The sequence below is a fragment of the Protopterus annectens genome, chromosome 1.part2, assembly GCF_019279795.1.
Source record: "Protopterus annectens isolate FY-2018-M chromosome 1.part2, PAN1.0, whole genome shotgun sequence".
Taxonomy (NCBI): domain Eukaryota; kingdom Metazoa; phylum Chordata; order Ceratodontiformes; family Protopteridae; genus Protopterus; species Protopterus annectens.
Window position 1 is genome coordinate 1,070,024,426 of NC_056727.1, and position 24,035 is coordinate 1,070,048,460.

The following is a 24,035-nucleotide window of genomic DNA, read 5'->3' on the forward strand; positions in this document are numbered from 1 at the left end:
TTATTAAGCTCTGTAGAAGTCCCTCCTCTGTGCAGTGGTATGATGTAGAATTTTTTCTACAGGGATAAGATGTATCTTTCTGCTGTGGACATATTAATTAGTATGGACACAGGGACGACTATGACCTGCATCATTTTTAGGTAGTCTGATGGTAGTTGATCTACAGTTACAGAGGTACTTTTTAGTTTAAGGAGCAACTTCATTATGAGCAAGGTAGGTACTGGACTAAAACTGAAGAGTTGTGGGTGGTTTTGATTGGACAGGTGTGGGGGGCAGATGTATTAGTGTCTAAGAGAGATAATATTGATTGTATAAAGTAGGAATTAAACTCTCTGAGAATACAGTCTGTCATATTGTCTGTTTTTGGAGAGGAAGTGGTGGTCTTGCCAGGGTTTTGTAGTTTATTTAGTGATGACCACAAATGTTTTTGGTTGCTTTGATGTTCATCTTGTAGGATGGTATAATATGTTTGCTTTTTCTGTTTGACAAGGAGTTTTGCAAGGTTTCTAAGTTGTCCAAATTGCTGGAAAGCATTTTGAGTTCTATTTTTATACCAGTTTTTGCAGGCTTTATCCCTTGTTCTCATGAGGTTTTTTTTTTTGTTTCTTTTGTTAGATACAGTGCGGGGTTAGACGTTACTCTTTTATTACATACTGGTGCTAGATTTTTAAGGTCTGTTAGAATATGTTATTAAAATGTTCTGTAGCAGTATCTAGTGAAATTGTTCAAAGTACATTCCAGTTATATTGCTTTAGTGTTTCATTGAAAATATCTTTGCTGAAATTTGTGGTATTTTGTATTTGGTTATAGGTAATATGTTTATACAGGTTATGGTGAGTTCTAATGGCATATGTTGGTAGGTGCTTACTTATACTATCTGAGAGGCAGCCTACATTTTTCAGTTTGTCTGATTTGTTTGTGAGAATCCAGCCTAATGCTGAGTGTCTCCTTGAATTTTTATTGATTCTAGTGGGTGTGGTTATTAATTGTTTGAAGTTGTATAAGGTTATGGATTCAACAGGGGTAGTGGAACTTATAAATTGCCAGTCTATATTTAAGTCTCCAAGGATTATAGTTTCATGGATCATGGTCATTTTGTTGGACTACCCAATACAGGATGTTTTCAGCAGTATCAGTGTATTTCCCTGGTGGTATATACATTGCTGTTAAACATATAGTTTCCTATTACTGATTTTTAGGATTGTTATTAGAAGTTCAACACTTTTAAATTTGGGTAATTCTGTTTTTATTTTGTAATTTCTCCAAGTCTTTTGGGTTTCCAATACCATGATGGGAATGGACCCCATTCATAAGTCAAAGTATGATTAAAGTTCATGAAATTAGCATTGCTGCAATTTTGATGTTAGCCGTAAGTGCTCTTTGCAGCACCCGCAATGTGCCCAGTACTGACTCCATCTGCAATTCGTATGGAGTTACATGTATCTGTAACATATCTAAGTACGACTGTAAATTCTTTTTTATATGACCTGTTTCTACTACTACTAGTGGAACTGTCTGGGTATCCTTCTTCCACATTGCCCTTGTTTCTGCCTGCAAATCCTGTATTTTATGAATTTGTGTCTCTCTGTACATAAGACATTATAGTTACTGGGTGTAGCAATTTCAGTGATAAATGCTATATCTGCTTTTCTTGCATCCATTTTTTAACCGTTGGAAATGGGTAATCCCATGTGCTTTAAACTTCATAATTTTGTATAATGCTTTGTGGCTCATGTTTCCAGTGTTTTTCAGCTACTTCAATATTATAATGTTTGCATAATCCCCAATGCAACAGTCTTGCCACGTTATTATGCCTTTCAGTATAGAGTCCTTCTGCCATTAGTGTATGACAAACCAGCAACAAGATGTGTGACTGTTTCTAATTCTGTTTTACAAAACCTACATTTGTCCATTTCTCCCACATGCTCAGTGGACTTTGTAAATCAGCATGTATGTATGTAGCCCACTGTCTTGGGCTGCCAATTTTAACCGTTTGTCTTTTGGTTGAAATTCACCTCTCCTTTACCATTCCTGCATTTGATCCTGATCAACATGAGGTAGTTCCAAGAGTTTTCTATACTTGCAACTAGATTAATGCATTTTCCATATTTCTTGCCTTCTGATCTGATCCTTCACCTTATATTCTTTGTTTTGTTTTTTGGCACATTCAGTTGCTGCCAGGGTTTTATCAATTTATGGTTTGATTTCCATTCTCGCTTGATGCCAATGTACTTATGCTAAACCTTCACTACATTTGGCTCTTATGAGGTCAGCAGATATGTATGCAGTCCTAAAATTGCAGATTTATACATGTAATCAATTTCGAGGAGGCCCATACCTCCTTCAGAATGGGGAATATATAGTCTTGGTATGCACTGATTTTTATAAATCATTTGATGAGCATGAAGCATCCTTCTGGTTTTCCTGTCCAATGCATCCAGCACCTTTTGGGCCAGTCAATCACTCGAAAACTGTACATTAGGACAGGAAGAGCAAATTAGTTTATAGCTTGGAATTAGTTCTTAGATATCAGTGCTTTTTTCAGTATTCATTTAATTCTTCTAAAATATTCCTTACTAAGTTTTATTTGCATTTGTTTATGCTTTATTGTTGCTCCTTCATCGGTTTCCAAATATTTATACACTCCCTCTTGCTCAAGTTCTTTTATATCACATTCCTGTCCAAAACTGATTTTTTTCTTGGTGCTTCAAAGGCTTTAAAGGTTGCTTTTGCACATTTATCAAGACCAAATGACATTCTTATATATCTGAAAATGTTTTGATCACTTGCAGTTGTGCTTTCAGTTCCTCGTCTGATGAACTATACAGTTTTAAATTGTCCACAAAAATAAGATGAGAAATCTTTACACTTTGTTGTTCTCGGGGAGCCAAATTATAGCCATGACCTAATCTGTTAAGTAAGTAGCTTAATGGGTTAAGGGAAATACAAAAGACCAGCAGTGACAAAGGGTCACCCTGGAATAACACCTTTGAATTTTTATCACTGGAATAATAATTTGTCCTTTATCATGGCTTAACTGCAAAGGGGTTTGCCACTGTTTCATGGTAGATGTAATGTAATCAATCAGAGTACAGGGTATCTTATACATTTTATGCACTCTTTTTATCCATGAATGTGAGATACTCTCAAATGCTTTTTTATAATCAATCCATGCCATACTTAGATTCTTCCCCTTTTTACAGTTCTCCATTGTAACGTTATTGAACAACAAATGATCCTTTGTTCCACGTGACTTTATTGTACTACCCTTTTGTTCTACTGCCATGATTGAGTTTTCTTCTAAATGACTACAAACTTTGTCTGCATCAATTCCAGTGTAAATTTTATAGGTCGTTGGAAGGCAAGTTATTGGTTTTTATGATAGCTTTCAGGTTTGCTCTTAAGTAGGAACATTCTTTTTCCTGTTGTTAACCAGGATGGTGTCCATTCGGGGTGCACATACAAGTAGTTCTTACTCATGGCTAAATCTTCATGTAAAGATGTTAATATTTTTATCCAGAAGGTAGGTACTGCATCTGGGCCTGGGTTTTCCATTTAGGAGCTTTTCTTAATTTTGTTTCAATCTGTCTCTGGCTATTATTTCATTCCATTTCATATCCTATGCATTTGAACTTATTATTGTTTCTTTTACTTCTTCTACCCATTTAGCATATTTGTTATGTTCCACAGGATCTTCATAGATATTTCTCTAAAATGTATCTATTTCTTCTTTTTTGGTGGTGTTTTAATTCCTTTTGCCTTATTTCCCAATTCTGTATAAAACTTTTTTGGGTCATCAATAAATTGCTTATTTTGTGCTTTTCTCTGTTTTAATTTCTACAAATATTTTGGGTTTCTAACAACATGATGGGAATGGACTCCATTCCTAAGTCAAAGTATGATCAAAGTTCATGAAATTAGTATTGTTTCAATCTTTAGTGTTAGCCAGAAGTGCTCTACGGAGATCCTGCAATGTGCCCAGTAATGACTACTTCTGTAATTTTGTATGGCATTACATATATTGGTAACATGTCTAAATATGATTGTATATCTTTTTTATAAGACCCATTGCTCCTCCTACTTTTGGAACTGTCTGGGTATCTTTCTTCCATATTGCTCTCATTTCTGCCTGCAAATCCTGATATTTTATGGCTTTGTGTCTCTCTGTATGCAAGGTACTGTAGTAACTGGCTATAGCAATTTCAATGATCAATGCTACTTTTGTCTTCTTTTCATGGACCACTATATCTGGTTTTCTTGTATCTATCTTTTGAACTGTTGGTAATGGGTGATCCCATGTGATGTAGACTTCATCATTTTCTATGATGCTTAGTGGCTCATATTTCCAGTGTATTAAAGCTACTTCAGTATTATAATGTTTGCACAATGCCCAGTGCAGCAATCTTGCCACATTATTATGTCTTTCAGTATACAGTCCTTCTGCCATTAGTAATATTACAACCAGCAACAAGGTGTGCAATTGTTTCCAATTCTAAAAACCTACATTTGTCTGTTTCTCCCACATGTTCAATGGACTTTGTAAACCAACATGTACGCAGCCCACTATCATGGGCTGCCAATATTAACCTTTCATCTTTTAGTTTGAATTTACCTCTCCTCAACCATTCCTCCATTTGATCCTGTTCAACACGAGGTTCTTCCAGGAGCTTTCTATACTTGCAACTCTATTTCTGCATTTTCCACAATTCTTGCCTTCTCATCTGATCCTTCATTCTATTCTTTCTTTTGTTTTTTGGCACATTCAATTGCTGTCTGATTTTAATCTACTTCTGGTTTGATTTCCATTCCCACTTGATGCCGATATGCTTCTGCTAGACTAAAAATGGAAGTCATATTAAATTTATTCTCCTCATGTTTCAAAACTTTCACTATGTTTGGGTATTGTGAGGTCAGCAGATATGAATGCAGTCCTACTATTGCAATCCATGTAATCAATTTCGAGAAGGCCTATACCTCATTTGGTACAGGGAATATATAATCTTGGTATGCACTGATTTTTATAAATCATTTGATGAGCATGAAGCATCCTTCTTGTTTTCCTGTCTAATCTATCCAACACCTTTTGGGGCCAGGCAATCACTCTAAAAGTGTAAGTTAGGACAGGAAGAGCAAATCAATTTATAGTTTGAATGTTGTTTTCCTAAGGGAGTAAGGTGATGGTTAGGGACGTTTTATAGATGATTCCTACACTATCTGCGCACTTATTTTGTCTGTTATGTCCGAGTATATTGTAACCGGGGGGGGGGGGTCTCATTATCCTTTATTTCTTTTTTAACCAGGTTTCAGTAGCTATAACTACATCAGGAGTGTATGTGGCAAAGTAGGCATGAGTGTTATTGATTTTATTGCACATACTTCTTAGGTTCATATTTAGTAAGGTGAGTTTGGGTTCTGTTTTCTTGTTTTTTTTTTATTTTGAGAGGTATTAGGTAACTGGTTTATTTCTGGGTTGGACATCTTTTAGGGTGAATATCCCCACAATTTTTATTGGGAATTGATATTTTACAGAGGGAAGAGTTTGGCCAGTTATATTTTGCTCTTGGTTTGGTATTTGATCATAAATTTGGATACTTAGTTTTATTATATTTATAGATAAATAAATCAGATGCAGTTTGGTTGTTGAGATAAGGATGTTATGGAGAAAGGCAAGCTGGGTAGATACTGAATATCAGATTCTTTGTGAGGATTGGTTGAAGTCTTATGTATTTGAAGGAGATGGATTTGTTATTTGGTGATGAAGGCTACTAGAGTCAGGAGGAACAGTAGAATAATCAGAGTTAGGGGCATCTTATTAACTTGGAGAGGGGTACTAGGTTGGTTGTAAAGATGTAATGTGATAGTTATAGTGGGCAAGGTGTAAGACAGTTTGAGAGAGAGATTCCTCAGTCCTAAAACAGAACAATTTAAGGGGGAAATACAGAACTGAGGAATATTATTTGGATGGAAAAGCAGTAATCACAGCATCTGTTTGGATTATTAGTTTATGTACTATAGAAGGAATAGTGAAAGGGAAATGAACTTTGTTGAATTTGTTAGTTCTAGCTGTAAAGAAAGAAATTACCAGAAAGCAGAAAAGAAATCAACTACTGATAAAAGATGTCAAGCAAATTATGAAGATCAAATATCAACATAAGGAAAAAATATTTTAAAATGGAAGCATTGTACATCGCAGATGGAGTGGACATATGAGTCATGAATGATATTTTTAGAGGTTATTATTTGGTATATTGTGAACATTTTCTTTGCATTCACTTAAAGCATTGATAAGTGTTAAACCTCTCTGACAAATAGGCATAAACTAAGTTATTGATTGATTAATTGTTAAAATAAATGATTATTTTATAATGCTGTTTGTGAACGGACTGTATGAATAATGAAAAAAGAATATGGTGACAATGTTTTCTTTACTAAGTGGCTGTGATTTATTTACATTTCATTGTCTTGAGTCCTGCTTTAGTTCTATTGAGTTATATAAATGCACTGAACTATTTATTTGTGAACTATGGCTGATTTCAACTGCATAACTTATGGTATTATATAATAACATTTGATATGAAGTTATTTGATACACTGCTTTGCAAGAGATTATGGGCAGGATTCACAAAGCCTCCATGTAAGAGTTATAACTCATACACGGAGGCTGCAGTTAAACGGAGTGATGTCAGCATGCTCTGCATATTCATGAGAGCATGCTGAATCACACCAAAGGCTAACACGGTCCATATAAGACAGTAGGGGGCGTGTCCGTAGGCCGAGCCCTGTAAGCGGACACGCCCCCAGAAGAGTAAAAGTGCCCAAAGTAAACACCCACGCCAGAGTCCATGGAAATGTGAATAAACACAACACAACACATGTCCCCACAGACTATGAACATAAAATGTACAAATGAACATCACATAATTTTTTTTAAATTGTAAAGATGTTTAACTGTGAGTGCACTCGTTTGCGCGGGTGTGCCCGTAGCGCAGCTACAGTTAGCAGTCAGTGGGAAAGCATATAAGAACTAAATATGCAAAGTAAGCCAAGAAGCAATAGCGTAGCGGTAGAGATGTTGGCTGAAGAGCAGGCATTCATGGTTCGAGCCCCCACAACACCAATTTTTATTTTTAGCAAAATAAGCACGAAACAAGTCCCTGACAAATATGTACACATAAAATCACATTTTATGTAAAATGTAATGAAATAGCCCATTTATATTGAAGAAATGTGAGGTAACAAAGCAATAAAAAATGCCAGATGTGCCCATAGCTGAGCTACAGTTTAACAGGGTGAGTGCATCTGCCCGTAGGTGAGCAGTGGTTTAACTGGTGCAAAATGAGTGCCCGTAGCTGAGCAGTGGTTTAACACGCTGAATCTATGTGCCCCTAGCTGAGCTGAGCGTAATATGCATGCTGATAGCCAAATGAGGCTTAAACCAGCGTACCCCATTTGCGCGGAGCTGCGCACCACGCAAACAAGCTAACCGACGGGCAACGTTGAGCAAGCCGTATCAAAACTGCCTTTACACAGACACACCCCTCAGCTTGTCTAGACAGTCATAAAAAATAAAAGTAGTGGCCAGGTTCGAACCCAGGATACTATACACCATAGTCAAGGTACTGAACCACTAAGCCATGACAGCAGTACCTATAAATGCAATAATAGCTAATATATAGGAATGAATACAAACTGGAGCATGACAATGCAGGTTTACTGAAGTTGATACAATTCCAAAATGGCCAATCACAGATATGTGCGGGAAAAACGGACTATATAAGCCCCATAGGCGGGAATACACAGCATAAACGATTGTAGAACTGAACTGCAGCCAGAATGACAGGAGTAGGAGAGGGTAGTTGCTTTTGAGCACAGAGGTGGGGCGTTGAGGAGTCCAGGTACATGGTCTGGCTCCTAGTCCACAATCATGAGGCCCAACTCATGCAGGGCCAGGTCCTCTGGGGAGCATACAGGGCTGAGGCATGGGACCGGTTGGCTCATGATCTCACCAGTGCCACAGGGATTCCAAGGACTGGTGAGCAGGTCCGTCACCACCATGCGGACCTGAAGAGATGCAAGCAGGACCAACTGAACCTTTGGATCCAGGAGGCCCGGCAAATGCCCAACACCCCACTACTGAGTAAGTTACATTTAATTATGTATGTAAGAAATTAAACTAGCTGATATTATGGAGATGTGTATTCCAATATTACTTCATTTATATTACAGCTGCAGGTGTCCGTTCTGCGAACCGCAGAGCCTATGGCGATAGGCTGGTGCGGTTGCGCCACCAGGCAGGTCAGTAATCCACTACCAGTAACTGTAAAGAAATATAAAAGTATGACAGTCAGCAAAAGAGTGCAGTGTAGTCACTAAGGAATAAAATGTGCAAGTAACAGTGTGAAAGTGTTTGCAAGTATTGCTTGATTACAAAAGTGTGTTGCAGCCTGTAAGCCAAACAGAAAAATGAAAATGTCTGACATAAATTCTGAAATAAAAATGCCCCACCTGTAAGAAAATAGTACACAACCTGCAGCAGGCTGAAAAGTATAGCTGCAGAAGATGATGAAATCACATGTGTGAAATATATCCCTGTTGAAATACTGAAACATGACAGAAGTGAGACTGCTGGAAAGGATTGTAATAACTACAGGTAAAACATGTCAATAAAGCCTAGAAGTAAGTACCATCCTGAATAGTAAAATGAAAACAAGTGAGAGAGTGTGAGAAAGTGTCATGAATCCAGCAATACAGTAGTAATAACCCCTGAATAAAGTATACTGCAGTCAAGACAGAATGAAATGCATGTGAGAATCAAAACCAAACAGTGAAATCTGTTCAAAGTGTTGCTGCATCTGGAATGTGTATCCCAAAATCTGGATATGTTGCTCTCAGTCTGCAATATGCAGATAGTATGATTGTCTGATATACCAAACATCCACACTTGTCTACAGCTATATAAAGCAAATGTAGCAGGATGATGTAGCTGAACAAAGCTAGATATGAATGTGTATGAAGAACAATAAAATGTATATTGATGTTGCAGTAACAGTCCTATCACCAAGTTGAAATAGTTATCATATAGGAAACTGTAGTTAGAACAGTAGTGTGTATATATGTGCAGCTATTAGAAATGTACAGCATATGTATTGGTATTTGAAGGTGTTAATATTATTTTCTTCACCCCACCCTATAACCACATATAACCCATTCCACGTGAAAATGGTATGTGCAATCACAATTAACACCCCTGGACGTTTGTCCTGTTGGGTCATATATATTTGCATGTCCGTTGATGCATCTGCCCTGTTCATACATCCAAACCTGATGGCCTGTTGCCATCAATCAACCCTGCATGTTGTTGGACTGTGTATTGCTGTTCAAATTATGCATGTGTTATGCTCGCTGTTCAATGGTGTGAATATCTGGGTGTTTGGTTAATGGGAATACTAATGCATGCTGTTACAACTAATTGTGAATGGTATTATATGTCACTAACCCAAACTGTCATGACATAATGCAAAACATAGGACGACAGGGAAGGCGGGTTCCAGCGGACCCACCTCTCCCACCTCAGCTGGCGAGTGCACCTGGCACTAGTGCCCAGTCTGGACCCTCCTCCGGTGGCCCTGTGCCACCTGTGGGTGGAAGCGCTGCAGGGGATGGGGCTCACCCCCCCTCTGCAAGTGTGGCCGGAGGAGAACCACCACTCACCCTCCGTAGCGTCCGGACTGTGGTGCGTAGGGAGATTCGGGACTCTGTTCTCGAGCCCCTACGCCAGCTTGAGGCATGGGTGGCACAACTTACGGGCATGCCTGTTGCCCGGCCTACACAGCCTCTAGCACAGCCCCATCCTGGGCAGTGAAGGAACAGTGGCAACTGCCTATGGGTGGGGATATCAGTTCCACTGTTGCCATCTGTGGGCTCATGGGCTCTGGATATCCAAACCTCCATCCCCGTCAATTGTGTAACCCCCCACACGTGTCATACACCCCTGTATGCGTCTTGTTTGTCTTGTCTGTTTACCTACCCAACCTACCTCCCCAGCTGTACCGACTTCCTTCACCTGACATACCACTCTCACCTGAAAAAAAAAAAAAAAGGGCACTCTGTACCCACAAAAAAATTATGCCCCATACATAGCTGCCCATTCCGCACACATGTCTGCTGGACATGGAAACTATCAATTACAATTGGCTGTACAACAAGTATTATTGTTGTCCTGACACCTCTCTCAGGGGTGGAAGGTTTCAAATGTCACACCAAATTACATACATATGCACAGCTGTTGCTGATGAAGAAATGGGCAGCTATGGGCCTTACCTACATCCCTCCTGCAAATCCCAAGCTTGTTTCCCTACTGTCTTACCCTCTTTGTGACCCCTTTTTCACCACTTTCCTGTCTCCCCATTTTCATTTCTTTCAAAGAAAATAGCGCGGGTGTGCACCAGAGTAAGCACTGTTAAGCGGTTGTAAGCAGGTGTGCGCGTGTGTGCGGAGCTAACCGCCAGTGCATGCGTGAGCTCCGCGCAAACCAGCGCTAACCCAGTTACAACTGCTTAAAAGTGCCTTAGTCACTTTGATTGACAGGTCCTGTACTCAGTTCAAAAGCAAAATAAAATCCCACTGTCAGTCCTGAACCCAGGACCTTGGAAACAGTAGTCTGTATGACCTACCACTAAGCCATGACTCTTATACAAGAACATTGTGCTAAAATAAATATAACATGTAATAGTAGGGATGAATGTAAAGGGAATATAGGATGTGTAGTACCCAAAGCATGTCATGTAGAATTACTGTCAAAACTACTGGATTCCCATAATAGTAGTGTGTGAACAGAAACAGCCATGCTAGTTGTTAGCTTGTAGGTAATAATGTCAGTTAATGTACATATATAAATGTATGTATATGTACATATATATATATATATATATATATATATATATATATATATATATATAGTTGTAGGTGTCATTGTGCATACACACTTACTACAGGGAACAGGAGAGAGGAATGGAGAAATGTGAATCTACAACACAGCCTGAATCATGAGAGAGATACTAACCTTTACACTCACAGAACAGTGTCCACAGCATACCAGCATGGTCCCTGCCCTTACAATCTGAAAGGGCAACGCCTATCTCACATACCCTTTTATAGCACTGACCTGAAATCACAGTGAGAACTGCAATCAGTACACAACTGGCTGTATGCAATTAGCAAATGCTGGCTTACAATTGGTGCAGAGGCCATCACATGGACCTATGCAGATACCTACAAAAGCATCCTGTACTAACACTCCACACATGCAATACATTCATTGCACTGTCTGGAAGCAGACAGAGGGAGAGAGAAAACTGAGAGAGAGAGAAAAAAAAAAACACCCTACACACTGTGACTCTGTGACTCTAAGCTGTCAGCAGTGACAGTAGCAGCAGGAATCAGAAGCAGTGGTAATGCAACCAGCTGCGACAAACACAGGTAATGCAAAGTAGCAGGTTAATAGTGTGCATACTGTGAACCCTCCAAATGTGTCATAGGTCTGTATCTATAGGTATGTCCATGTGATATGTTGTGTGTACGTAGTTCCACCAAAAGGGGATGACTATACATTACATGTCAATCAGTGTTAGGCCATGATCCTGGCAGCAGTTGTCTGTGCGTTGCCCTCAGCAATGGCTGTAGTGACTGCTTTGAAAGGTCAGCCAGGTTCAAAAGGCAGGATCAGCCCATCACAAAGGCACACTGGCTGGGAACAAGTGTCTGCAGGTACCCGATATCACTGCATATGCATCCCATACTGCATAATTCCATAGCTTAGCAGACCAGGCCGGTTATGCATATGATGTGGTAGTTCCCAGGGTCAGTCGAGGTGCCTCCTTAGTGGTGTGGGACCACTGTCGCTGTATGCCACTGTCCAGGTACATATCCTGTAGTACGGCCAAGATAAATTATCAGTGTTATATGCGGTTGTATGTCCTCTTGGAGTGCAGGTAGCACACATCCAGGGATACCATGAGGTCACAGTGATGCTGTGTGTTCTGCTCTGCTGAGGCGGCCCTCACCTGGACATGTGAGATGATAGGGAGGTTACATACAGCTGTGATAACTATTTCAACTGGTGGGGGAGAAGGAGGGGGGATACGTGCACCGAACCTGTCTGCAAGACTGTTGCCAATATCTGTGTGTTTGGTGAATGTTAAGTAGGTGTGTATTAACACAGAGCATATCTGAGGCATTTGGTCCATATGTGTAACATAACTGAAGAAGGCCTTGTGGTCATCCATAGTGTTTGTGGCCATTTCCCTCCCAGAGTAGGCCGTGGCCATTGTTATGAGGGACCGTAGCGTAGTACCAGTGCTGACCACAGATGCCTTCCCTTAATGTGAATCTGCTCTGTCCTGCAGTAGCCTCCTGCTATTGTTATACAATCTGCCTCTGTCTGGGGTCCACCGGACAGGATGCCTAACCTTTGTGCATAGGGTCTGGGTTAGAAATGTGTGTGCAAGTTCCATGCAATCTGTGGCATGTCCATGGTAAGCATTTGCAAAGGGGTCAGCAGTGTGGGTTGTGGCTTCCACTGGCCCAGTGTGCTGCATGGATACCATCTCAGTCCTAACAAGTGAATAACTGTCTAATCACATACATATCAAAGTAGTCTACTGTGCTGGTGGTGGTGGTGGGATATGTATATCCAGGCCGAGTAACTTGTGTCCACATCACACTAGTGGATGGCGTCCCACATACAGTACCTTGGGATGAACCCCAGAGTGAGGTTGTGCATTGGACCTGTCAGTGTGTGCTGACCGATGGGGCATGCTACTATGTTGTGTGGAATGTGGCAGGTATTGTTGCACAGGTGTTGGCTGAGCACTGATATCTGGCCATGTACCTGTGTATCCACCACGACACACACACATGCAACATATGGGAGTAGTAGTATATCACTACACATGAGTATCATGTATAGTATGTGTGCCATATATTGCTGACATAGTCTGCTGATATCCTGTTTGTGTTCTCTTCCAGGGAGATGGCGCGTCAGCGTAATCCCACCTACTCTGCAGCGGAAGATGAGGAGATCCACCAGAGCCTGGTGCGGGAGTATGACATCCTGTTTTCCCGCACCAGTCAGAATCAGCAGGAGAGGGCTGCACTGTGGCAAGACCTTGTCCGTAGGGTAAATGATATTGGCACGCATAATAGGACATATGAGCAGGTACGACATCACTGCAGTGATTTAATCCGAAGTGTCCATCAGCGTGCATCAGATATCCACAGGCAACAGGTTGCCACAGGAGGTGGGGTGGCCACACATCCCCCCTCACCAGACTGGAGGGGCTACTCCTAAGTGTTGTGGCTCCAGCCCCGGAACAGCAACAGCAGTACACCTGCATCATGATGGAGGCTGGATCCACACAGCAGCACGACATGGAGCGTGCAGGTAATATGCCATATGTACACTTGACTGTTCTGTACACTGTTAGTTTATGCATGTGTAAGGTGTGTCCGTGGTATGTATCTGTCATCATAGTATGTAATTGTGCATGTGTGATACTGGCAATATCAGCAGCTGACGTGTGAAAGGCAACTGGTGTACTACTGCACTGTATCATATGCAATATCAATGGCACAGTTGTGCCCACTGACATTAATCTCATCATTTCTGCAGGTCCCTCCAAGGTTACAGCAAGGCAGGCCATCCATGCTGGTGAGTGTGTTTAACATAACCTATAATAGTCCTGATAATGCTAGTAACAGTAGTGTAACTCAGTAGTGCTCTGTGTGTATACTGCAGGGTGTGCATGTGTGCATGTGTGCAGGTGTGCCTGTGCCCATGTGTGCATGTGTGCAGGTGTGCCTGTGTCCACGTGTGCATGTGTGCATGTGTGCCTGTGTCCACGTGTGCATGTGTGCATGTGTGCCTGTGTCCACGTGTGCATGTGTGCATGTGTACATGTGACCATGTGTGCATGTGTGCATGTGTGCATGTGTCCATGTGTGCATGTGACCACGTGTGCATGTGTGCATGTGTCCATGTGTGCATGTGTCCACGTGTGCATGTGTCCACGTGTGCATGTCTGCATGTGTGCATGTGTGCCTGTGTGCATGTGTGCATGTGTGCCTGTGTGCATGTGTCCACGTGTGCATGTCTGCATGTGTGCCTGTGTCCATGTGTGCATGTGTGCCTGTGTCCATGTGTGCATGTGTGCATGTGTGCAGAAGTGCATCACTGGTAACAATGTCTGGAGACTGTAAACTGTGTTTCCTGTCTTCCTCCCACAGGTTCTGGTGCTGCTCTGGTGACCTGCAGCAGGGAACCTGAATCTTGTGCCACGGGTACTGGTAATGATGATATTTGTGTAATGGTACAGGAAGGTGTGTCAGGGTCCGCCATTGGTCAGCCAATTGACAGTACACAGCTGTCAACCCCATCATTGCGCACAGTCATCCTGCCAGTACATCCTTTGTCACCATTGTCCCTAGGTGATGGACAGGATACAGTGGGCATAGACCAGGGTAATGTGGTACCTGTGGCACATGCATCCCCACACAGCAGCCATGGGCAGGGTCCTCCGATGGTACCACACAGACAGTTGCCCATGGGTTCTCGTGGGAGCATCCGTGGGCGTACTGCCTCTGGCCGACGTGCCCAAAGAGGTCTGTCAACCTCAGCTATGTTTCAGACTGTCATGCAGGCACAGTCGCGTATGGAAAGGTACACCAGACAGGGTCTGAGGGAGCTGAGAGCATGTCGCACAGCCATGACAGACAGTATGCGTGACATTGCGGATGCTATCCGTAATTTCACCGATGTCATAGACAGACGTTGTGGGGACATATTACAGCAGTTCCACAACCAAATGTCCATGAGCCAGGGCAATGGTGGGCGTTTGCGGCATCGACGTGGCCGTATGCCAGCAACAGCAGCAGCTGGCAGTCGGCGGATGACAACAGGCCCGCGCATGCCCCCATAGTGCCAGCAGCAGCCCCAGCAATGCTGGGTCTGTGCTGTCATCGGAACGCCCCAGGAGACCACGTGCACGTGGCTCTGGACAGTCCCAACAGGGACCTGTGTCCAGTCAACACACTCCCGCTTCTGATGACAGTACCCAGTCTGGCTTAGTACTGGATACGGTCCGTAGCACCCCTGCCAGGCACAGGTACCGTGTCCGTGCCCACAGACACTGATCTGTATGACCTGCCAGGTGCAGTCTGTGGCTGTCCACAAACCCCTGTATATGGCAGCCATGAGGTGGAACTGTGTGCGTGCATACACACATGCGAAATGTTAACACCTAGGGTGACCACATACATGCACACACTGCACCAACACTGCCCCACCCTGTACTGCTGCCCCTCACCAACACACATACACACACATGTCAATTGGTGGTATCAGTGGCTGACTCAGGCATACCTAATTCACACCCTGTGCATATGATGACACTGTGCCACCTCCTGCAATCTCCAACATCATTGCGGGAACAGGTAAACACGTTGCTGATGCACAGGGTGACTACATAGAAGTGTATTAGTAGTATCATGTTGGTAACAGTACAGTGTGCTGCTATGACTGTGTGTATATCCCAGCATGCCTGATGCAGTAACTGTATGAATGTCCTGAATTGTTATCTGCACCCATAGTACATACCAAAGTGTAACAGCTGCACATAATTGCATGCCGGTGGTAAGGATGTCAACAGATAGCCGCATACATGGGTAGCACAGGGGGGAAGCTAACGCAAGTAGTGATATGCAATGGTGGACATGTACAGTAATGGTGTCAAGTTGCCCACAACGACTATGCAATGTGGATGTTTGCGCATGTAGATATGTGTGCAGTACCAATGTAATCCAAATCACAAATAACTATGACATAATATCAGTTCTACCATGGGCATCTGCGCTGTGTATTCCTGGGTACATGTTGATAGTGCCTACATATTTGCATTGTTACTTACTGTTATTGTTACCCCTTCTTTGTTGTACAATGCACTACTTCCAGCCCTGCTTACTGTAGCTTTGTTTGCATGCATGTTCGCTTGGGGTTCCCTGGAACACTGCTTACACCTGCAATGCAGAGTTACAGTGCTTCTGTAGACTCCTAGTGACATCTGCATAGCGTACGATACGTATGTCAACTTTACACATGACAGAACGTCACTGTCTGTCCTGTACGCATGTACGTTGCCTGTGACACATTGCACATGTCTTACCTGGCATTTACCCACGTGTGCAGTCATATATGCCAGTGCTATGAAACAGTAGCAGTACACCCACACATACACACCTTCAGTATGTTGTTCCCCATTGGCCCTATGTGTTGGTACTCACCATGGCAATCACACTACTAGGGTAGCATGTGCAAAGGTAACCTGTGAATCACCTCTATGGTCCAGTTGTGGTTTATGTGAGTCATGTGGCAATGTCACAGCTGCCACATGTATGCAGTCAGCCATCACCCTTGGCCAGGAACGTACAACACATGTGTGGGATGCCACCACACAGCCAATCTGGGGACTGAGCTCTCTGAACCCAGTAATGCCATACCCTGTCAGGTGGCATGTCATATATACTACATCCTGGACAAACTTCAACCCCAATCCCTGCTGCTACTATTGATAAAACCCCTGAAGATGTTTCTGATAGTTTTGACCAATTCTTTACTGAGACATTTCAAGCCCTAGCTAGCCATCTACCTCCTAGCTCCCCTGGTCCTGAAAGTAGCACCCCTAGAAACCTACTTGCGTTCAGCTTCCAACCAGTCGCCACTTCACTTATCCGTACCTTGATTGAAAAAGTAAAACCCACTACACTTTCTGCTGATCAACTCCCTGCCGAGTACCTACAAAAATCAGCTGATGCTATTGCTTACCCCGTCTCAAAACTAATCAAACGAACCATGGTAGAATCTAAATTTCCCACCATCTGGAAAATATCCTATGTAATCCCACTTCACAAAGGAGGCAGCTCTACTGAATTCTCCAATTATAGGCCAATAGCTATACTCTCTCCACTTGCAAAGATTATGGAAACTTTATTCATAGACAATTCATGCACCACCTAATCCAAAATCGCCTTATGGCAGACACTCAGCATGGCTTCCGTCCTCATCACAGCACTACTTCAGGCCTCCTAGCCTTTACTAACACCATAAACCATACTTGCAACACTAATTATATATCCTCAGCCCTCTTTTGGATCTTTCCAAGGCATACGATATGGTTGATCACCAACTTGTAATCCACACCCTGCAAACATTCTGTCTAGATACTGGAGCCTTCCAATGGTTTCAATCCTACCTGCATGGTCGACAGCAGGCTGGCCTCTGGCAGAACAAACTCTCTAACCTTCTACCTAACACCCTCAGAGTACCACAAGGCTCTATACTAGGGCCCTTGCTGTTCTCCATCTTCATTAACGACCTTTATACTGTCATCCCAAAAGTCAGCTGTATCCAATATGCTGATGACTCTACTCTGATTTGCTCAGCCACATCTCCAGTAGAGTTATGGTCAGCTACCCAGACCACCTTTAATACAATAGAAAACTGGCTTTCTGAACATCGTCTGATCCTAAATCCCAAAAAACTAAACTGCTGTTATTTCACCAACACGTAGGTCTACCGCTTTCACCTTTACCATAACATCAAATGATGGCACAATAATCTCCCCTGACCCATCTACTAAACTATTAGGTGTCATCATAGACAATAATCTCAAATGTGACCTACATGTTAACCAAATTATCAAAACCATCAATAAAACCTAGGGTCACTTTACAGAATAAAAGCCTTCCTAACCCCTCCAGCTAAAATTGCCATAGCTCGCTCACACCTTCTTTCAACCCTTCTGTATGCATCCCTCTACTCTCGAATATGAACAAGACTGTCCTTAACAAACACTCAATTTGCTACAACCACATTGCCAGGTTTGCCACTGGGCTGCCTTTTAGGACACATCATTGCATCAATCTAAATCAGCTTGGTTGGCTTGAACTACCCAGCCTAATACAGTATAACCAACTGATTATGGCCTATAAAATCCTCTATAATCCGGACAATACTCCTGCACTTCAAATATTATCACCCCTATAACAATCCTAGACCGCTTTGATCCTCTAACAAACTACTAATTCAGACTAGCAAATTTAATAACACAGCCGGTGATTCTCTCTTTGCAAACTCTGTAAGTAGATCCTGGAACTCACTTCCAGCTGATATTACCTTACTTTCCACCTTAGGTCAATTTAACACTAGACTCAAACAACATTTGTCACTTAACTGGCTATGTCAATGTATCAAGCCTGGCTAACTCGAATGTGTAAAATCTGTTAACCAGTTTACTGTGTAATTTAATTTAATCCTGACTTGTGCTCAGGACTAACTTTAACCTGTGGAACATGTTTAACTTGCTTACTTATGTAATCTCTGTAAATAATCTGTTTGTAATATGTAATGCTGGTATTATGTAATGCTGTATCTGCTTACCCTTGGAGCTTTTCTCCCCGGGCCTCCGCTGAAAATGGACATGCATCCAGTCGGACTATCCCGGTCAACAAATGTAAGATAAATAAATAAATAAATAAAATATATTACAGTGACTACAATACAAGTCAGACATTGACACGCACTGACAGCATGCTGAACACACTGGGGCATACGTGGGGACTCAGAATAGCATCCTGCCTGAGCATCACACACCTCCGCAGCTGGCACACAGGCATATGTTCCATCGGAACAGAGCACATGCCACACATGGCACACACATCCCGTGTGCCACACACTCACAGCCTGTAGGGCTACACAACACACCTGCTACAGACGTGTCAGGTACCTGTCTTGGGTGCTGCACTGGGGTCCCGCTCAACAGGCTGTATCTGGTGAAGGTCACAGTGATATGCCTCAGGGGCACTATGGTCCACCACAGAACACATGCATACAGGTCAGTCAGAGGCATGGACACATATGACTCACTCATTGACCATGCCAGTATGGCTGACCTGAGACATACCTCCCTGGACTACATGATAGGGAACATAGAATGGATCTCTCAGCATGTGGCACAGGCCAGTATGAGCCTGATCTTGGTTGCCAACATACCCTCACCAGGTATGCTACCACTATATGTGGGAAGGGTGTTGTATGTCTACATTATGCTCAGTCTCCAATGTCATTCATAGGGTATCCGCTGGCTGTCAATGTGTGCTTACATGCTAGGAAGCCACAATGATGTGCAAGGGTCATCTTGCACGTGACACCCATGGCCCGATGTATATTGGCAAAGCTCCTTGATACACACATACTGCCTTATGCTGCAGGACACGGTTTACATAGCCACCTCCATGGGTATCACACAGGTTAGGACACTAACAGTGCTGCTACACAACAACAGCAGTGTACACCGCAAGATGCATGCACGGACACTGTCCTCAGCACGGTGAACTGCAATGTCTGTGCAGTACCAGATTCCTGATTCATGGCTCACAGGTGTTACCCATCACTGACAGGTTATGCCCCATACCATGCCTGTCGTCCCCTACACATGTAACACACATGGACAGGGGGTGGTATCCCAAGGCACCACAGATACACACACCTCCAGGTTGTTGGCACAGCACAAAGCATCAGGGCCTAATCATGTGCAGCTAACAGTGTGTCGGACTGCCATCTGGTTCATAGCCTGGCACACACAACCCTCCCATACACAGGAAGACCACCTATCCTCCATAACAACACTGGCAATATGACAGTCTCAAGAACTGTCTTTATATGGCTGGACTGCATCCAGCCAAACATTGTGCGTGAGCATTACTGTAGCTACAACACACTAGTTGAAGGGTTCACAGCATGTGGTCACTGAATTGCAGTGGAATGACATGTTACCACTACCACAACAGGTGGGAACATGCAGCACCTGTACATCGACTACATGTACACTATATGGCCCAGACCAGATGTGTATCCCCTGCTGTAGGTATTTTACCATATACACCCACACTGTATAGACACATACCGCGTGCGGACCCTGCACAGTAAGACACAGTCATATTGGTATACATTGCAAATACCATTTATCCACTCGAGGCATGTGTCAGACATGGTAACTACTGCAGGTCACAGGTATTTATGTGTATGTGTCACACACATACATCATGTGTGCAATGCCATTGCTGGTTTAGGCAATGGCATGCATTGTTATGTACAAAGACCCACACAAGGTCATAATGTGTGACACAACCACACGTGGCAGTTGTGGGTTACCAAAACATACCTATCTGTACTCTGACAATGGTAATAGACACAGTAGCAGAGCGCACTATTGGCATTACTAGCCAACTAGCCCTGTTTGGCTGTGCTGATAGTGTGGTGACATCCCCTGTGTTTACTGGGGGAATATGCAGCATCTGGTGTATTGTAGTATTTGCCAAAAGGATCTGTTCTCTCACACTTGCATTTACACACACCCTACTACCCCCACACACACACTTGCCATTTGCAGGATTCATTCCCCTACCTAACTAAGTCACGACACGTGAGAGAGACGCATTAGCAAAGCGCACTATTCGGATTACTAGATAGTTCCTCTTCTCTGGCTGTACTTATAGGGTGCTGACATCATCAGTATTTTGAAAGGGTAATGTGCATCAGGTAGTGTGATCTCCTGATTGCCAAAACTAACATGTTTTTCATACGGAAATGCACACACACAAACTCCCCACATCCAAACACACACACACTTGCAGGTTTCAAACCCCTACCTAAATATGTTATGGCACTTGAGAGTGACGCTGTAGCAGGTTGCGCTATTCTGAGTACTGGCAGATGTCTCTTCTCCAGCTGTATGTATAGGGTGCTGTCATCATCACTGTTTGGAAAGGGTAATGTGCATCATGTAGTGTGATCCCCTGATTTCAAAAAAGCACATGTTTTTCATACAGAATTGCACACACACAGAGTCCCCACATCCAAACACACACACATGCCATTTACAGGTTTCAAACTCCTACCTAACTATATTATGACACTCGGGAGAGACGCATTAGCAGAGTGCGCTATTCGAATTACTGGGAGGTTTCCCTTCTCCTGCTGTACTTATAGGGTGCTGACATCATCAGTGTTTAGAAAGGGGAATGTGCATCCTGTCGTGTGTTCTCCTAGTTGCCAAAAGGGATATTTCCTTCATACAGACTTGCACACACACTAGCCCCCTCCACACACACTGAGCATTTGCAGGATTCAAACCCCTACCTAACTATGTTCTGACACTTGAGATGGACGCATTAGCAGAGTGCGCTATTCGCATTACTGGGAGGCTTCCCTTCTCCTGCTGTACTTATAGGGTGCTGACATCATCTGTGTTTAGAAAGGGGAATGTGCATCCTGTAGTGTGTTCTCCCAGTTGCCAAAAGGGACATTTCCCTCACACAAAATTGCACACACACTAACCCCCCTCATCCAAACACACACACTTGCCATTTGCAGGATTCAAACCACTACCTAACTATGTTATGACACTCAAGTCAGATGCATTAGCAGAGTGCGCTATTCGCATTACTGGGAGGCTTCCCTTCTCCTGCTGTACTTATAGGGTGCTGACATCATCTGTGTTTAGAAAGGGGAATGTGCATCCTGTAGTGTGTTCTCCCAGTTGCCAAAAGGGACATTTCCCTCACACAAAATTGCACACACACTAACCCCCCTCATCCAAACACACACACTTGCCATTTGCAGGATTCAAACCACTACCTAACTATGTTATGACACTTGAGTCGGATGCATTAGCAGAGTGCGCTATTCGCATTACTGGGAGGCTTCCCTTCTCCTGCTGTACTTATAGGGTGCTGACATCATCAGTGTTTAGAAAGGGAATGTGCATCCTGTAGTGTGTTCTCCTAGTTGGCAAAAGGGATACTTCTTTCATACAGTCTTGAACACACACTAACCCCCTCCACACACACTGAGCATGTACAGGATTCAAACCCCTACCTAACTATGTTATGACACTTGAGACGGACGCATTAGCAGAGCGCGCTATTCGCATTACTGGGAGGATTCCCTTCTCCTGCTGCACTTATAGGGTGCTGACATCATCAGTGTAGGGAATGTGCATCCTGTAGTGTGTTTTCCCAGTTGCCAAAAGGGACATTTCCCTCTCACAGCCTTTCACACACAAACCCCACTCACCCACACACACTGAGCATTTGCAGGATTCGAACCCCTACCTAACTATATTATGACACTTGAGGGAGACGCATTAGCAGAGCGCACTATCCGAATTACTGGGCATCTGTTCTGCACCTGCAGTATTTATAGGGTGCTGACATCTTTATTTCTACAGAGGTATGTACATGTAGTACTACCTGTCAGGTGGGGGATAGCATATATATGCATTTGCAGCCACCTACGTCAGGGTCAGATATGCACATCGCACTGGCAGGTTATGTTCTATACCATGCTTTGGGACCACAGGACCTGTAACACACAACACAACCAGTCCAGAACACCACACCCACATCCAGGACACACACTTAGCTTCCCTGGGAACAGTGCCAGGATATGCAGGTGTTCACATACACCATTCCAGTTGTTAACATCAGGTACAGGCATATTGTGTGTGAGAACTACTCAGGCCTCTACCACTTTACCCTACAGCCACTACAATTTGTGGGTCCATGTGCTATGGCAGAACCACACACCACAGCCACATGGGGAATACATATTGCACCTGTCCATCTGCAACGTGGGTACTCACTGTTCCACACCAGAGGTAGACCACCATTGTTGATATCTGACCATACCCACCTTTCCCTGGACATCCATATCCCATCTCCACCCCAGGCAAGGTTGTCACTGCACACAAACTGTATTTAGCACAAGCAGACTCTACACTTGTGAAGACTGGGGTGGACGACTTCAGAGGAACCATGCTGGGGACTATACTGGCCACTCAGCATAATCCTTGACAATTGCATTCTATGAGCATGTGTACGGTTTGCATTGATCATGCTATCCCACATATACCCATGACTGCTCCACAACAAGACACCTGTCAGCTGTACACCAGCCATATATGCGAAGTAAAAAAGACAGAGGGACCTAATACATTGCAGAGCTGTAGCCCACAGAGGGAGGACATCTGTGAACAGTTCCGCATGGCACTTCATTCACACATACTCATTACAACACAGTGTTGACAGTGGAATCGTCCAGAGAATGCAGATAGGGCTCCCCTCAGTCTGTTATTGATGGACACCTACTGTCAGAGATCCTCAGCAACCCTCTCCCAGCACACACCGACAACATGGCTGTGGCTTAGCACATTCAATCCCTGGGACCTCCACGGTGCCCCTGCTTGACAGAGGCACAGCTCACTAGCCTCACATGTTGCCTTCTGTGACCTACTTTACAGTGGCACAGTAGCCTACTGTCCTGGGGATGCAGATGCCAAGCACACTCTGGCTGAGCTGTCATTCCCTAGGGCAACAAGCCTAGTATTGACCTCTACACCCATATGTTCAATTGTCGGATGCACAATATTTGTTGTGCTGTTCTACTGTTTGCAGGTCTTTATTGCCATAGCATTCCCTGTTCCTATGACCAACTTGTGTATCTGTGGAAGATGTTTGCATATGACGGCGATCCACTATATCACTTATGTCTCTGTAGTCATTTACTGTGTGCACTGGGCAGATTGCTGTGTTGTGGTTGGTTCCTGGACTGACACGCACAAATACCAGATATGTGTGGCCAACTGCTAAACGGAGATATGGCCTAAGTGTGTGAGCATGCCCAGTTCAGCCTTTCCATGGCATGTTGTCTGACATATGCCTCATTTATCAAAGTGTGCGAGCATGCCCAGTGTGAGCTTTCCATATGTTGCACTCTGAAGTCCACCACATATTTGGGTGTGTGTGAACTTCAACAATATCTCACATTTATGGTTGTGTGTTGGGTGTCATGTTGTGTACTAACTGGCCAACTGCTTCATGTCTGCCACAACAGGGATTATACTGTGCCTGCAGGGATTGCATGG